Below are 12,548 nucleotides of genomic sequence, written 5' to 3'. Positions count from 1 at the left end.
ATTCTCAGCTGCAAAGTTACTTCTGCAAACCGTGGTCCTTTCCCACTTTTGTTCACTTTATGTTGGTTTACTTAAATATACTTTGTTACAATTTCATTCTATTTTTTACTCGGGTATTTGTGTTCTGTGCTACAATTTCTCCATATCTTTCTTCAAATTCCTGTTCGTTTTCAGTTTCACTTTCTTTGTATTATCTTTAAATGAACCCGTACCCTTTTTCCAGACTACCTTTGTTGTTTGCATTGATCTTTGAGCCCAGATCTATACGGCGCAGGTTCAACTTCATGTGTTCATGGTGCTTTTCCTTCCTGGAAGTTCTTATGCCTATGAACATTATCCAAACATATGGGGATCAGGATTGTTTGTTACATAAGCACTGCATCAAAATCATTGGCATTTGTAAAAATAGATGGTAAGACATTTTACTTTTTTTATTGGTTTGCAATATTTGGTAAAAAAAAAAAACTAAGGACAACAAAAAGCTTTCTCTCTACCTTTACAAAACCACACCTGTTGGCTTTGCCAATGCTTGCTTAGTTTGATATTAGTAGTGGTGCAATTTGAGGCTCTTTATTAAATTGCTTTCAGACCAAATGATTAAGGATGATATTACTAATCTTCGTATTCACTGATTCAGAACAAATGTGTAGTCTTCCAGATGACTTGTGATTGCAAATCACTCACTGAACAGTTAAGCATGTTGTAGGTCAAAGCCAAAAATAGCACTGCACAAAAAATGTATTTTAGCACAAGGCAAACAGACATCCTGCCTTTTTCTCATGGTGGACTCTTTCATACATTTCGGCAATAACGTCAGAGTTTAAGAGGTTCATTTTGATAGTTTTGCATGCGTGTGCATGATTCAATGACTGCAATAACAAACAAACATATAATAAAGCAGTCCATTGTTTAACTGCCCATATGCTATCTGCATCAAGCAAGAAGTGATTTTCGACTGACATGTAGTACAATACCAAAACCTATATGTATGATTCTCTGTGGATATCTGCTGTCAGCCACTCCTGTTCGGAAATTCTGGCTCAAGTGGGCCATCAGATTTTAATGAAGTGACAGATGTTGCAGCTAATTTTGATCCTCACATTTAAATTCTGAGGCTGTCTGAATGTATTTAGTGATTCAGCCCTTTCATCACAGTCAAATGTGTCAAATATAATGAACTATGGTCATTATTATGTTCCTATAAACTATTTGATATAATTCAAAGCAGCGAGGAACATTCAATTGTGCTATTTGCCGTCTTACACGTTCTCATAGGGATATTTCCAAATAATACAATAGATGTGTACCGGGCTGTCGGTTCTGATTATGTGCTTTGCTAAGTAAGACAATTGAAATGCTTTTATCATGACTACTGTGTGTAGTGGAAGTGATTGCCACAAATACACATTGTGAAATTTTAAAAAAGAACCAGCTTACAAAGTCACTAACATTACTATAATTAAATAATTTCTCTTTCAATAGCTTCACCCTCAGATTGAAAGCAAAGCTCTTTTTCTTCTGTAAGCATGAAGGCTATGTTTAACTTCGGATGCTGGCATTGCAGTTTAACCTGCACATTTATTGGACTGTGCGCAAACACTAATAATAAAAGAAAATAAAAAACACAGTTGAAGTGCCGGCAGTCTAGTCCTCTAGTCCTTTGCCAGGTATTTTAGATCCCCAGCACCACTGGTGTCCCTATAGGCATGCTGCTCACCTCTCCAGAACAGACAATGTACCTCAATGTGATGGTAACATTAATGCAGAAAACATAAAAGACAATGGGCCTCATTCCGAGGTTGGAGGTAATCATGGCGCTATTAGCGCCATGGCCACCTCCAATACCGGTACCGAGTCCACCCTCGTTCAGTGGGGACTTACCGGTCTATTCCGACCTTTGTGGGACCGGTAAGTCCCCATTGAAAAAGCCATTCCCCATTCCCATTTGAGCCCCCATAGGGCTCAATGGGAAGGCGCTAATAACGGTACCGCAAATTTCGGTACCATTATTAGCTCTGAAATCCCTTAACGGGTCCCGTCCTTAACGCCTGGTAAAACCAGACGTTAAGGAAGGGACCCGCTAAGGGAACTTTGAATAGGGCGCAAAAGGATTACCCGCACCGGTGCCCTTACCGGTGCCTGGTATCCCTTTGCGCACAACTCGTAATGAGGTCCAATGTTGGGCTCGGTTTCTAAGCCCTACAGTGCAAAGGTAAGGTACAAAAGCAAAGTGTTTGCAAGCTATGGCTCATTGTGTTTTGCTCAAGGGCCTTCTGCAAGCATTTGGAAATATGGAGAGTCCTTCTCTCCATATTTCCACGGACTTTGTTGTCGATCTTCCTCCTTCACAGGGATGTATCACGATTATGGCAACTGTGGAATATTTCTGTAAGGTGGCTCAATTGTCTCAGTTACTTGGTGTTCCATCAGCTCCTCAGATGGCTAACGTTTTCCTGAAGGACATATTCAGGCTGCACAATCTCCCTTTAACCATTGTATCTGACAGAGGGTCCCAAACTACGTCTCTATTTTGGAAGACTATTTGCAATCTCCTGGGCATTGAAAGGGCTCTATCTTATGGATACCATCCACAGACTAACAGGGAGACTGAAATACTTAATCACACAATGGAGCAATAACTTTGCTGTTTCACCAACTCCAGACAGGATCATTTGGTGAGTATGTTACATACCACCGAATACGCTTATAACAATACCCTACATTCTACCACTAAGATGAGTCCTTTCTTTTTTACTACTGGTATGCATCCAAGTTTTCTTCCTGCAACAGCCTTTCCACCTTCCAGAATGCCTTCTGTAGGTGCCCTTCTAGGTGATAAAGGTCAAGCACATAGGCAGGCCTATGATAATCTAGAATACAGCAAGCAGAAGAACAAGGTGTATGCGGATAAGCAGAGAAGAGAAGACCCCGGATGGGATATGGAGAATAAGGTGTGGCTTTCTACTGAATTCCTCCATCGATGGGTTTGGCCTTCCAAATTTTCACCTCAGTATTTAGGCCCGTTTGAGATACTTGCTAATATGAACCTAGTAGCATTTAAGCTCTGATTACCAAGAAGCTGCAGCGGATACATCCTGGTTTTTATTCTTCTCTGTTAAGAACATATCTAACCGATAAGTTCTTGAGAAAGAGGACTTCTCCTTCACTTTCATCCCCAGAAGAACCAGAAAAATGTGAAGTATGTAAGATCTGTGACTCTAGATACTATAAATGATCTTTACAATACTTGGTGCATTGGAAGGGATGTTCTGTGTAGGAAGCATCTTGGGAAACCTAATCTCACATCAAGCTCCTCTTTTTCTCCAAAGCTTTCATCTGTTGCATCCTGGAAAGCATGGAACCCACAGAAAAGATGGGGGTATATTTTCACTCACTGCAACATTGGAAACTATGGCACCATTGGAAACATGGCCATTGCAGTGTGCCACGACATTTGAGTTGAACGTGTGTAGTGTTCTAGTCTTATTTAAACATGGCCCATTCTGCATCTATTGTATACAGTTGCAAACCTACTGTTTCCTTCTTTGGGTCCTTCAGGCAGATCCTGCTCTGCTGTTTTCATCGTTACGCTTGGCTTTCTCAGATATTCTGCCTCCTGCTGCCCTACAGACCTCATTCGCTCTGCCGCAACCTGTGGACCACTCTGTCTTCTCAGCTCACCAGTTCTGCAGAATTATAGCCTTCTCCTCTGCAATTCCTGGCTGCATATCTAACTAACTAACCAACTAAATGATTTTTTATATAGCGCACATTCACTCAAAAGGCCTCAAGGCACTCACAAGAACAAACAAACAGGAAAAAAACAAATAGTCTCAGTAGATGGAGAAAAGATAATTTAATAAAATGACTGACAGAGTCCTTAGAGGAGGAGCTGGGTTACCACATACAAATGAGTGACTTTTAGGTATCAAAAAGAAACGTCTTAAGACATTTTCTAAACTGCTGTAGTGTTGTACATTGTTTGAGATAGAGTGGAATCATGTTCCATCTTTTTGGAGCCCAGCTAGCAAAACTTGCTTCACCTACTTTCTTCAGGGTAGTGCATGGCTGAGCCAGTAGCATCAAACTATTAGAGCCCAGTGTGCGCTTTGATGTGGCTGTGTGGATCCTAGATTTCAAGTATTCTGGGGCTTTACCTGAGAGACATTTAAAGACTATTACTAGTCCTTTGAAATTCAGCCGCTGCTCAGTAGAAAGCCAATGTAGTTTTTTTCGGTGTTCAGTAATATGAGATTGGCAACTAAGTCCACAGACATCCCGAACAGCTCCATTTTGTATGGTTTGGAGACTTCTGATATTCGCTTTTGAAGTACCTATCAGGAGGCTATTGCAGTAGTCTAATTTAGTATTGACTATTGCTATTTTGACAGATAGCGAAGTATTATCCATAAAAGGTGAGTAAAGAAGCTACATGACGATTTAAGGTAGGACACGTGTTTCTGAAATGCTAGATGGGCATCAAAAAACAACCCCAAAGTCTTCACATAATCAGATACAGGAATAACATTGCCACCTATTACAAAAGCCTTGTAGCATGGGTCCAGTTTTGTTACCCTATTAGCTGTGCTGATGACCAGCAACTGAGTTTTTTTGTCATTAAGGGCACGAGAGTTAAGGGCCATTCACTTCTGGATTGCCACATAAACCTTGCTTATGGCAGCTAAGTCATCTTTATTGACCACAGATAGTTTAACAACTATCTGGGTGCCATCAGCATAGTTAGCAAATTGTATGTCCATAGCTTTTAACAGATCGCATAGATATTTAATATAAATTTTCAAGAGTAGGGCAGACAGACATGATCCCTGAGGGACATCACAAGTAACGGTAACTTTGAGCGACTTTGAGGATCCTTTAACAACACAGGAGCTCCTAGGGCCAAGAAAAAATGTAATCCATTGAACTGCCTCTGGAGAGCAAAGGTCAATTTTCTGGAGTCTCTCTGCTAAGAGATTATGATTGACCAAGTGGAAGCAGAGGAAAGGTCCAACAAGAGAAGAAGAGCAGAATGTCCTTCTTCAATAATTTCAGTTATACTGGCCTTCAGATCTAAAAGGGCTGTCTCGGTTCTGTGATTAGTTCTGAACCTGGACTGCTCCATAGCCAAAATATTGTTAGTCTCAACATAATTTTGTAGCTGTATATAGGCTATCTTGTCCAATATTTTAAGTATAAATGCAACGTTTGTAATGGGACGATAATTCTTGTGCATCAAGGGGTCAAGGTTATCCTTCTTTAACAGTAAAGTAATCCATGCCTCCTTTATGCTGGTGGGAACGGTTGCATTGTCAAATGAACGATTAATGAGTTCTGTAACCGACAGTGTAAGAGTGTTGGCAAAACCTTAAAAAAGTGTAGTGGGGAAAATATCACCCTTACATGAGGTGGGTTTAAGTCCTTCGATGATTGCCACGACCGCTTCTTTTGTCATTCTAGTGAATGAGAAAGGTTTTATCCCCTGATCCGGTAGTTCCAGAGATGGAAGTACTGATGCCTCAGACCTTGGGACTCAATCTTTTCCCTGATGCAATTTTGGTGAAGCTGAGTCTTATGACAAACACTATCAAGTATTTTCTGACACCAGTCGTCATTTATATTGAACCTATGTTCAGGAGGGGGGCCTTTAAGCTCCTTGAGGACTGAAAAAAGTTATTTTGATTTGATTGAGGCCTTTTCAATTCTGTCATTAAGAGACCGTTTTTTTGGCCTCCAGAATTGCTGGCCTGTTCTACGTGCTACCCAGTCCATTTCAGCATTGTTACTGACTGAATATTCTGTCGGACCATCATTCACATATTTGCAGACATTCATTGTCTTCTGCATTCTGCCCCTTCTTTGATTCAGACCGGACAGCAGCACTTGATTTCTAGGGGTTTTTCTGCCTTAAAGTGGCTTTTCTCCCACTATGCTGTCCCTCTGGTGGTCCATTCTGCCTATCCTAGTATTCTTCAGGAAGGCATTGTGGCCTTTAACAGAGATAGGTCAGTTCTCTTGGAAGGTCGCAAGACAGACAAAGATAAGACCCAAGGGTGACCATGACAAAGGGGCACTTCAGACACCCCTACAAAGGAATCAGGCAAACTGATTGCCACTGTTCGTGAGACTTAGTTTGTACCATTTCCCACCTTTGCGGTACTAACCTGGGGGGCACAAGCTGTTGATAATGTATTCATCTGTCTGCTAACACTCCCCCCTCTGTTTGAGTCATCAACTAATCCTATTCTTCTGCTCTCCCCAAGATAGGTCTCCTTGGGTATCCATATTTTGCTCACCCCCTCAAGCCACCTACATATGCCACGTGTTCTTCTGGAGCCCATGTCATATAGCTACATTCCCCATCATTGTCACAATTGACCTAGTGCTCAGTGTAATTGTAGGGGGCTGGTGGACATTGGAACTTGGACCCACGAGGTGCAATTGGACTCTCTGTAGTCTTTGTATGGGGAAGTCATCTGTTTGGGTATACTCATGTAATTGAGAATTGTGATGAATCTTATGGATCCCTCACTAAACCCTGGCATAATGTCTCCTCCCAGGTGGCCAGGGAAAGGAAGACGCATCCTGATCCTGACCTTGGGGGTGGTGTTCTGCGGAAGGATTACCTGGGAGGTGAAAAGACCCAGAGAAGTGAGAGGAATCAAAGGGGTGAGACACTGTATTTGCAAGGAAGATATATCACAAATGCCGAAGTATGTAATGGCTTGTTGTCATACTAATTTGTATATTCCACAAGTTGAACACCTTTATGTGGGTACAAATAATCCACAACACTTTGGAATAAAGAGAAATAAAACCCCTTGTCATACCAGAGGAACTCATACACTAAATCTCCACTAACTCCCAAAAGTATAGGGAAAGGAAGTGTGTGAATAATAACAGTCTACATTTAAAGGAAAGTAATTCTTCTAATCAATCAAGCCCAATGACTAAACCTTATAACACTTCTCTAGAAAATGTGTTGAATAACAGAACAACTTTGCTAATGGGCCGAGAAAGAGGGCTGAAGAGGAACAATACAGTAGTGGTCAATTAATTGATTTAAGTGACCCACACCTTAGGGAGACTTAGAGGCTTAAAAGGTCCCTTATGGTGCAGGCAATGGAAAGAGGAGAAGCTGCTGCAGAGGCCGAAGTGGAGAAAGAAGGAGGAGAGCAGTGTGAGCAGATGGAGCAGTGCAGACCGTGTATGCAACCAAGGTCGTTACTGGAGAAGGAAGACACCAAGACCGCTGGAAAGCCAAAGACTTTGGCTAGTCCAGAGAGGGTCTGTGTCTCCAGATGTCCCAGGTGCAGAGGTTGTGCAGCGGGCAGCATGCAGAGGGAATGCTTGCCTTTGAATGCTCAATATGCAGAGGCTGTGCAGCGGAAGGTGAAAGCAGCAAGGGTAGTTTTCCCTCTGGCGAGGTCTCCAGTGGCTGGTGCCACAGGAAGTCTCAGGAGCCAGGAAGGCTCCAGCAACAAGTGCAGTGGGAAAAGGTGGAACAAGAGAGACTGTTAGCTGGGCCGCTGGGAGCCACAGCAATGGAAGACCTGCAACCGAGGAGAGGATAAGATGTGTGCAACGTACTCGGTGAGGTCACAGTGTGAAAGTGACTCAGGGATGCTCTGATACTGCTCGCGTGGTCCAGGCAGGCAGTTTCACTCGCTTGTCAGTCAGTGAAAGAAGTGTTAACAATATTTTTGAATACCAAACTATCAAAAAGCAGCAAAAGTGGTATATTAAGAGACAAAGTGACAGTAAAACTGGGCATGTGAGCTTATGAAAAGTCCAACAACCTATTGAGGCAACATTGTTAAAAGCTAATACCTAAAACTATTACCCAAGTCAAGAGAATCTAAAACCTAAGCAATATAAGTCCAACATATATTGCCAAAGACGAAAGGGGAGTAATAGAAGACCCAAGGGTTGTGAAGTGTGTTTTTCATATTTGATGAACTATATCACAACTGCTAATTTTAACACACATTGCCAACGCCAAGAATAGAGCAGGACAAATAACCTTGTCACTATTTGGTTACTAGTGCAGTGGGGAAACAAAAGTGGCAAAGAGGCTGACCTTCTAAAGAAGGTTATTCAGAGGGAGAGAAACATAATTTATAGATGAATCCCAAAGAGCACAAAGGTTAATCTTGTTTCCCTGAAAGGTTGATAAAGGTTTAGTGCTGCTAAACCAATGAACATTGTGAAGTTGTTGCAATGTTGTTCATTTGAAGTTTATATGTGAAGAGCTGTTCAGGCAGGGGAGTATACCCGGATGTCAAACCTTTGAAGTAATAGGCCTGGCATGGGAGTAGACCAGGTGGTTGTTGACAAAGTGCTGAACTGTGGTCCTGATACACATTGGGCCGTATTACGGGTCCGGCGGTAACCCTGCTGGTGCTACTGATGGGTTGATGCCAGACACATAATAATTTACCGGCACCTAACCTCCCTATGCACCGGCTCATTACAAGTCCGGCAGCCTGGGAGTCAGGCGCTGGTATATTTGTTAATCCCCATTCACATAGAGTCCTATGGGACTCCATGGGAGCGGGGACATGGGAGCACTGACACCGTTAGCAACAGTGCCGTTGCTCTTGTGAAGAGCCTGCCTACCATGGCCACTGCACCCGGTAGGGTCAGACCTTTCGGGCACAGTGGCCAAGGCAGGCAGACTGGTAGTTTGCCCATCCAGAAACAAGGGTGCCGATGAGCTTACCGGCACCCTTCTTTCCAGACCAGCAAACCTATAATGAATCCCACTGTTATACAATTTATGGTACTGAAGGAAGAATTGTATGATCCTGCTGTGGAGGAGTTACATTTCTTGAAAGCATTCAGTGGTGGCAAAATCATCCTGACAAAGACAATTTTCTTTACCTTGTGGCAAAGATAATTTTGAGGTTCACTCTTATGCAAAAAAGAGAGAGAACATTCTATTTTGGTATATCCTTGAAGTATTGGGTCTTTCTGTTGTCCACTGGAATTACAAAGAACTGTGTTAGAACTTTGATACCAACTCAGACTTTATTAATTTCTTTCAACTATGAAGCAAAAACCCTGGTTGAATCTGGGGGAGGGGAACTCACCCAAATCATAAGCCAGAGCTGTGGTCATATTACAGGTTCAATTTTGATATTGTTTTTCTGTGTTGAACTGCCATGAATTTCCTCATTGATTTGTTGAATGTATAAGTGTGAGGGACAGATATTCTTTGTTAGAGTTTCCGTTAGTTACTTTAGGCAGGGAAATCCTTGTTAGGGTATGTATAGTTAGGTGTTTATCCAACCTTTTTGATTTAATAAAATGAAGCATTTTGAAAACTCTTTAAAAGTTGTCTGCCTCACATTTCTGACACCTCACAGTTCCAAATCTATTATTTCTTTATTCCCACAGCCTTATTGAAAGTCTTTTTGCATTGGCTTATTGCTGTTCTCAGGACACAGGACACAGAAATCCAACAGTACTAGTAGGAGTATGGCCACTAGTATTTTGAACATGTTGAATGCGTTAGGCAACCAGGTGGTAATCCATGACAACAGGTATGAGAACCAGTCATCATCCTCAATGTGTTCCACCTCTTCCACCATTTTTGTGTGCAGTTCTTTGAAGGGGGCTATTGCATCTCTGAGGGTCCCATTTTCCTCATCGTGGCAGGTGGGTATGTGCAATAGGATGGGCCAATTTCTGAGCATACACCACCCGACATTGCCTTTATGAGGTCGAGGACATACCTGTTTTGGAGATTCATGAGCCTAACTTCTCTCGGATCTTTTATTGCTTCCAATCCTTTCACAGTTGCATTGATTGTTTGCAACAGTTCTCATCTGGTTATTTGGAACCATTCTGCATTCGTAGATGCTTGCAACCCGGGAGTAAAGATGGATGTAAAGAACATTGCCATTTTTCCAAACAATTCATGCTTGTCTGGTGAGTCATCAAACACACCTGCTGCTTTTAAGGAGAAATAGTTATCCCTCTTCATGCGTTTAAGGGTGAGGGACCTTTTGTTTCTTATGTGTACATTCATCGGGGGAAATCACCAATCTGACCTCCTTCTGGAGCACTACCAGGGCCTGTGCACCCATTATTACTAGGGAGCAAAGGCCTCCCCGAGTCAGTGTGAGTTGCATTTAGGCTCTTGAACCACAGGCCCAATAGTGGATGATTAACACAGCTGTGCCTATTTTCATGCAAGGCACATAAAAAATGTGTTTGCACCCTCCCCTTTCCCCTACCTTTACTGTACCCTTATTTCTGAAGCATAAAGTGGCATTCTTCATCAGTACTATGGCTTGGGGGCCAGCTTCATCCTCTAACTATGTCAGTAATTTGGAATATGCAGTCCATTTCATGAGGGATATATCATTTGAATTCTGCACAACCTCTACCAGTACTGATAGAAGTGACTGTGCCTTACAACCTATCATCCCTTCGACCCAGCCTTTTGAGGTAAATATCTCTCCATATATTAGTAACTGGGGTTTGTTCCAGCAACCAGGCATTTATTTTCCTTCTGCATTAATGCACTGTAGCAACTTATGGTCCATTATTTCAACCTCTCCTCTATTGGGTCGGTCGTTGTATATTGAATCACCTTATTTTTTGTTTTAGTGTCATCCATCAAGGACTTTTGTTTTATGTAGCTATCCTCATAAGGGCATGTTGTTTTTGTCATCCATCGTAAATTGGCCCACCTGCCTTGAAATTGCCCTCTCTTAGTGCATAGTGCCAAATGCGTTAGACAGTGTGCGCTATGTGCAGCTATTACTGTGGCTATGAATATTCTGGAAGCACTCATGGCATAGGGAATAAGGGAACACGCAAAACAGCTCTCATTAGACGTCTCCTTCCTCACTCGGCTCATATGTTGGTACCACATGTTGTTGGAGACATGAAGGGTTTTATCTAGATGTTGTTTCATGTGGCATAGATCATCAATACATTTCTCTTTGCCCTTCAACCTGGAGTACTACCTTCAGGGTATGTTTAAGGTGTCATTTCACTACTGGTGTTGTCATCATTGAACACTGATGTAGTCACACCATACTTAATGATTTCTTGTATTGTGAGACAATATATAATATACAAGCAGCAAAAGGTGGCAAATGCTGCTACGATAAAAATGGCCAATGAGTCAGCCTTCTTTAGATGCATTTGTTTAGGCCATAAGAAGGAATATTTTACATTGTTTATAAGCATCATCATCTCTTAGAAAAATATTCTTTTTATTACAAAAAACAAATGTCCACCCTAAAAGCGTCCTTCACAAGAACTAAAAAAAATATATTCTTGTACACTCTTCATTCTTTAAAAAATAAATTGTAAGATAAACCAGTCAAGTAATTTGGACAGATGAGAACTAAGGAAGGGAGGACACTACTTCAGAAAATAGTCTTCCAACAAAGATTTTTGGGACAGTACTATAAAAGATCATTTCTGTGCTTGTGTTTCTCCTCGCTGCTGATTGGCTCTGGTCACCACCCTCATCTGGGATCTTCATACGTCTTCTTCACCTTTGGGCTCAGTATTCACAGACTGGAGGGGTCTCAACTCAGTCTGGTTTGACGTCACAGAGATGGATCCATGCTCCTTCCTTCAACTTTGACAGCAGAGGGAGTGGCAGCAGGGTCCTTGCAAACGGGGCTTGTGCCAACTGCATACAAAGTTGCAACAAAGCAGCTTATCCCCAGGATACAACACAACGGGTAACAGCAAGTTATCCAGGTAAAATTGCTCATGTGCGTTTATGTGCCCCTCAAAGCCCCCTCTGTATCTTTATCCACCGAGATGTATATTTAAGAGATTCTGTCATAGCTGTCAAATAATCATGCATTTCCTGTCCAAGCACAGTGGAACCATTTTCAGCATCAGTGTGAGTTATTGTGGGGGGAACAATTGGAGTATGCATTTGGCATCCCATCACCAGCTCATGTGGAGTCAGGTGCTGGTGCAGGTCCAAGCCTGGCTGATTATGTAAGGCGAATAAGCCCAAAGGAAGGCAGTGCAGAGTTGCCTTTATTTTTGCAATACGTTCTTTCAAGAGTCCATTTAAGTGCTCACAGATTACATTTGCTTGTGGATGATAGGCAGATGAGAATGTGTGTTTTATTCCCAAGAAGATAGTGGTTTGCTCAAACACCTTGTTTACAAAGTGTGGTCCATTGACTGAACATAGCACTTCAGACACTCCCTACCCTGGAAATACCTCAAGTACGAGGAGCTTCGCAGCGGATGTGGCATCTGGATGCATGCATGGACCTGCTTCAATCTGTCGGGAAAAAGGGCATACAACTACTATCATATATTTGTAAGCATTACAACTATGGAGCATATCCACGCAGTTGATATGCAAATGCTAAAATGGTCCAGTAGGACGGGCTGTCGCTCCTCTCACCATTCTCAGGGTGTGACCAGCAGTAAACATTTGGTAAAAAATACAAAATTTACTATGTGCCCATTTAAGTTGGGGACAAACCAGTCCAGTGATATTAATACTGCCAGACTTTCCCTTGTTATGTGTGCTGCATAATGAAGCTGCTGTAGTG

Source organism: Ambystoma mexicanum, chromosome 6q, assembly GCF_040938575.1.
Source record: "Ambystoma mexicanum isolate Mex_15411 chromosome 6q, UKY_AmexF1_1, whole genome shotgun sequence".
Taxonomy (NCBI): domain Eukaryota; kingdom Metazoa; phylum Chordata; class Amphibia; order Caudata; family Ambystomatidae; genus Ambystoma; species Ambystoma mexicanum.
The sequence above is the reverse complement of the archived record's forward strand: the minus strand, read 5'-3'. Positions refer to the sequence as shown.